We start from the raw sequence: 6,000 nt of genomic DNA on the forward strand, positions 1-6,000 counted from the left end.
TATGAGCGAGCCCTTATCTCGGGAGCTGTGAGTGCATTGCTGCAACTATTTTATTAGCGCTTGTATCTATAAGGATTGTTTTCCAGCTATAAGTGTAAGCTATATACAGATATATTCATTTAGTTTTATTGTGAAATGTATTCTGTTATACATAATTTAATAAGAACACAGAAAAGACTAGCTCTACAGCTAGTAGAGCCTAAAAACGAACTTTCTTTTTTGACAGTTATTATTTAGAGAATGATTCCTATATGTATTTGTCAATCAGTATGCTATATTATTAATAATTCTTAAATAATAAGTAGAAAAAGTGAGGCGATGAAAATGTGATCGAATTTTTTTCGAACTTTGACACACGTTTTTTTATCTTTCATATTGCCTCAATGAGCAAGAATATTTCATAGCATGTTGTGTTGCACAAGCTTTATGTCAATTGATCATTTAGGGTCCACATCACTTCCTCCATTGATTTGTAGCGCTATCTCTGCTTGTCCATCTGTTTCATGTCACATATCGATACATGTAGGTACTTATTGTAAGAAGTTGTTTTTATGTTTGAATTTATTTACCTCTGGAATTGGTGGATTTTTGAAAACATGTTATGCACTCGTACTTCGTAGATAGGCTTTTATTTTGAATTGGATGGCAAATATACGAGCATGTACTTCACAATACTTAATACAAAATAACTGTCTAAGAATCTATTTTTTAGCAAGATTTTTTCAGCATCAGTTGCCCTTAATACCTACCTACTAAACCTTTACTATCCCATAATTCATAATTTATATTGTATAATATTATACATTTATTTGAATATAATAAATGTTAATATGTAATTGAAGCGAAAGTTATAAATAAATACGTTTATCATTATTAATCACTTATTGATAGGTACCTACCAGTTATTTTCCAGACACTACAACTGTATGAAGAAATATAAATATTACGAAATAAAACCATCTCTATGTTGTTACTATTGTTAGCTAACTTTATAATCTGGTTTCGCTTTCGTGGTTTAAGAGGACACTTTTTAATATACATAATACATAATAGACTTTGACATAAGAATTTTTTAGAGAAAATTTTCATGAATAGTAAACGTTTATCTAATAATGTATAAATTTTTTGTCCATTTTTTTTCCAATTGTCACAAAAACTTATATAATATTATAATTTATATTATACTAATACATATTATATTCTTTAAGAATATAAAAAATTCATTCTTAAACTAGGCAGAAGACGCAGGTTCGAATCCGTTCGAAAGTTGAAGCATAGATCTCATATTTCATAAATTCTCAATTTTACCAACGCATTACGAAATATTATTTAAAATTACAATGATAAATCTTATCCTTAGCCGAAACAAAATATCACCACATGTGTAGTTTTATTTATACATTTGCTAGTTTATACACGTGTCGTGTATCTAGTTTAAATTAATAGGATGTGAGACCTATATATGGTATTTGTACTGAAAGAAACCATGTGTCCAAATGTATTAAAGTGATGTGTAACAACGAATTTTAATAAGTATAATTTTTTAAAGTTTACTAATCGTTGACTGTCTTTTGATATTGCGAATAATTTTTCTCATATCTATGAGGATTTATATGTATAATCACTACCTACATAGTATAAAACAAAGTCGCTTTCTCTGTCCCTATGTATGATAAATCATTAAAAATACGCAACCGATTTTGATGCGGTTTTTTAAATAGATAGAGTGATTCAAGAGGAAGGTTTTAGTATATAATTTATTAGGTTTTAGACAAAGCGGGCGAAGCCGCGGACGGAAAGCTAGTAAAGTATAAACAGAATATCAAAGTATCTAAGAAGTAAGTCTTTATGAGAATGTTACTAAAACTAAATGCCTTTAATAATTATACAGTTTAATATTTCAAGAATTGTTGATTGAGACATGGGTATTAATAAAAAAAATAAGTAGTTATACATAATTCGCTTTGCAATCGCATACAAACATACATAATATAATAAAATAGCCAAATACATGGCTTTTATTTTCGAAATCTCTTGAAAATTTTACATTATGATAACAGAAAGGGAAGACGATTCATTAAAACTTTGGTAAATCGAGTTATTATTTTGTTAACTTCTTCATGTAAATTAAAACAACATTTCTTGTTCGATATAAAGTCGTATTGTAAATTTCGCAAAGCGTTTTGATATAACAAAACTACGTGAGAACAATAAAGGATTCACGGTTAAAATGAAAACAAAGAATGTTATGAAAACATCGTTTTTTCACATCCACATATTCTTACGTGTATAATTTTCAAACATTTGAATATCTAAAAGATCTAGCCACGTCTGTAATAAATGGAAGAAAATAAAGTGTTAAATAGGCTATCAATCACTCTATCATTAAATAATTAAACTTGCCATATCCATACTAATATTATAAATGCGAAAGTAACTCTGTCTGTCTGTCTGTTACTCAATCACGCCTTAACTACTGAACCAATTTGCATGAAATTTGGTATAGAGATATTTTGATACCCGAGAAAGGACATAGGATAGGTTTTATCCCGGAAATCCTACGGGAACGGGTTTTTCTTTGAAAACGCGGGCGAAGCCGCGGGCGGAAAGCTAGTAGGTATGTAATAAAAGGGGACTCTTATTATATCTCTCTCATCTATATTAGTGTGCTACGTTCATGGTTCTAGAAAAAGGTACCTAGGTATATTGAGTAGGTATAATATTTTCTTGCAATCCCTAAATCGTAACTTTTACTTATCACAGCTTGAAGAAGTTTTTACCAATTTTGTCCTGAGTGGAAAAAAGCTTCTTATTTATAAAGAGTTCAATCGGAGAGTAAAGTCACAGTATTTCCATTATTTCCTACAGTAGTGCGACGAATGTACTTGTGCAGAGAAACGGAGGGGAACTGGCGGGGGTCGGGCGACGCGGGCCGCGTAAAGCAAACACGCTTAGTTTGCTTTACCTAGCGCGAAAGGATGACGCAGTCGTATTTTTTGTGTAATAATTTTATTATACATAGGTACTTACATATTCTATTATGGCGCGCACAAACTGTTCGGTTTACGGATGTAAATCTACATTGAAATCCCAGAAGGAAACAATATTTCAGAAAGATTGTATTAATTGTATCTGTTGAATTAAAATCAAGGCTATGTATATGTCGTGGTCATATCGTAGATTTGCTCATTTCATGATATGATCGATCATTTCGTGAAATGGTCGCATTTCATGAAATGCTCGAATGTCTATTGGCCACATCATGATGTGGTTTGGGCAGATCAATGATAAGAAATCGTTTCTCGATATGGCTCACTAAACGCGTGGTTTTTTCATGAAATGATCAAAATTATTTGATCATATCGTAAAATAGTTACATTAATTATTGGTAGAGGCGCTGCAAGCGCTGTGTTTATGTGATAAGATGGCGGCCGCCGCGCTGGCGAAAATTTAATTATTCGCAGTTTAAAACTTCATAGTTCATTTTATTACAATATGAAGAAAGTCATAGCAAATAATTTACGACGAAGAGGTTCGAGTACTATGGAAAATGCGGATATCTTATATTGAGGAAAAAATGCGTCTAAAATCGTTTACATAAATATATTTATATATCCTATGTTATTATAATTGTTCCTTTTTTAAAAAGCGATTCGCTTCTGGCACTCGCCGGCCGCTACCGCGGCACGCTCGCTTTGCTCGCTCGGCTCGTGCGTTCTTTATTAAAGTCTAACCTAACCTAACCTAAATGTTTTCTATTGCAAAAACCATTCGCTTCTGGCATTCGCCGGCCACTGCCGTGGCACTAACTTATATGACAATAAACAAGTTCTAAAAATATTCAGAATTTTTTAATGTTTTATGGACTTTATATATTTTATACGATCTGGCCAAATGTGGATGACCATATCGTGAAACGTTGACGATTTAACGATCTGACCAAACCATGTTGGCCATTTCATGAAATGCGACCATTTCGTGAAATGGCCACTCATATCATGAAATGATCAAATCTACGATATGACCACGACATATATATATATCAGATTGTACATCCCAATGCGAATGCATTACTTAGTTAAATGTTATAAATTATAATATACAATTAAGAACATCCAAAAATAAAGTGTCCACGTAAATAATATTTAGCAGTGCAATATCTGTAATTATATATTTATGAACAAATAATTACATCAGATTTAATAATCGCAATTATTTTGAATGTACATATGAATAAAGATTTCATCATAATATTAATAATCACAATTGTTTTATTTCCCATTTGTTGCAACCCTAGCGTATTTTCGTGTGGCAGCGTCATTACCTACGCTGGCGGCGGCATCGCGCGACATCCAAGGCCATTCCTTACTGTAGGAAATAATGGTAATACTGTGGTAAAGTCAATATTCAGTACTTTTTCATTAGATTGGAAGTCAGGATCGCTTTATGAATTTTTGTTTGTATGAACTTGATATTTGTTATAATAAAATTAGGTTGAAATTTTCTTATGAAGGAATTAATAAATTGTTGAAATCTCAATTTGCTTTTGCATCCAAATATTTCAAAAGACATGCAATTCATGGCATCATCTTCTTCGAAGCCTGTAGTGTCATGGCCGTGGAAAGTGTTGATGTCATTATATTTTTTCCAAAACTCGCCCTGCCTAAACAATGTAACTGTACCTACTAAGAAAGGAGGATATTTTAATTTCCCCCAATAATCTTTTGAAAGAAAAAAAACTGCATTTTAACTAGAAAATCCGATATTGTAAGTTCCTTAATTGAATCTCAATACTGTAGCAATTTTCCTTTATATTATCTATTTATACAAACAACGCCGCGTGTATCAACTAGTAAGGACAATAAGAAAAACAGATTATTAGCGCTACACAGATTTCATCCCCTTCATATCAGATAAACCACATTTAATCGGCCTACGGAGCGTGTAGGTGTCACCCCCCGGCTAGGGTACCTAGAATTAGTCCAGCTTGCGGTTGGGACCTGAGTTAAGCCTAGACTTTGGATCGATCGATTTTTAAGTCCCCATAACGCCTAGGGGCTTGCACCGGCATGGGGAAATGTGCTGGAATTTAAAAATTGCATTCTGCATTCCGCCATGTTTGCTTGTCTCGTGTAAAGTCGTGTGTGGATGCGCTTAAATTAATGCAATTTTTTGCTATAATTTATGTAGCGCAATTTTGCTAGACTCTAGATTTGCAATTGTATGTAGAGTTCAAATGCATGTTCTTTAAAAAAGCGTATCTATCCTTAAATAAATTTATTTTGAAATTCGGTATTAATCATGAAACATAATATTTAAATTTTGATCCAATTAATTTAATTATTTACCTATTAATATAAATTAATCAATGAATAAAATACTCTAAACAATACTGTTAATATTACACAAGTTTGTCCAGTATCAACTGCTCCCGATATTAAATAAAAGTTCGACAAACTTTACATAGTGGACGATTAGGCAGTTAATAACACATCGTTATCCAGAAGACCATTTATATAAATGTGTACGAATTAATAACAAACATGCACTTACTGTACGTGCCGGCGATGTAAGATCCCAGTCCTTATGAATGAAACACAAAATGAAACTTAGTTTATGTCAAGTTTTTCACACTGCACAATATGTTATGTTAGTTATAAATCTTCGATACACATTCCTATAACATATCGCACGATTCGGTATCACCCGCACTCCATGCGGCACCAGACCGGAATAGCTAAACTTGTGTAATGTGTAGGCGGAAGCATAATGTCCTGTGATTGCGCATTGCTTGGCATGTACTGGAGCGCCATCTAGTTGTGTTAAGTGGAAATCAACTTTTAGTTACAGCGCCATCTAGTGTCTACTTGAAGTTCGTGAAAATACTTATGCGATTTCTTATTAATATTGAAATGTATCTTTATATTTTACTTTTCTTTATTTACTAAGGTTATATATTAAAAATAAAATTTACTAATTTATGGCAGAATACCTATTAAA

At 32.3% G+C, this 6,000-nt stretch overlaps 1 protein-coding gene across 1 annotated transcript in view; it reads right to left on the minus strand.

The window, feature by feature from the left end:
• The window catches only part of pico (ras-associated and pleckstrin homology domains-containing protein pico), a 133,490-nt gene extending 127,748 nt beyond the window's left edge, over window positions 1-5,742 (minus strand). Inside the window, exon 1 of the mRNA XM_089695743.1 lies at window positions 5,554-5,742. The gene's annotated coding sequence lies outside the window, so the exon portion shown is untranslated. The remainder of the gene's footprint in view (window positions 1-5,553) is intronic.
• Window positions 5,743-6,000: the final 258 nt, after the last annotated feature.

Source organism: Colias philodice, chromosome 1 (assembly GCF_061535455.1).
Source record: "Colias philodice isolate Cphi_HAF_F1 chromosome 1, ilColPhil1 Martin Lab GWU primary, whole genome shotgun sequence".
Lineage (NCBI taxonomy): Eukaryota > Metazoa > Arthropoda > Insecta > Lepidoptera > Pieridae > Colias > Colias philodice.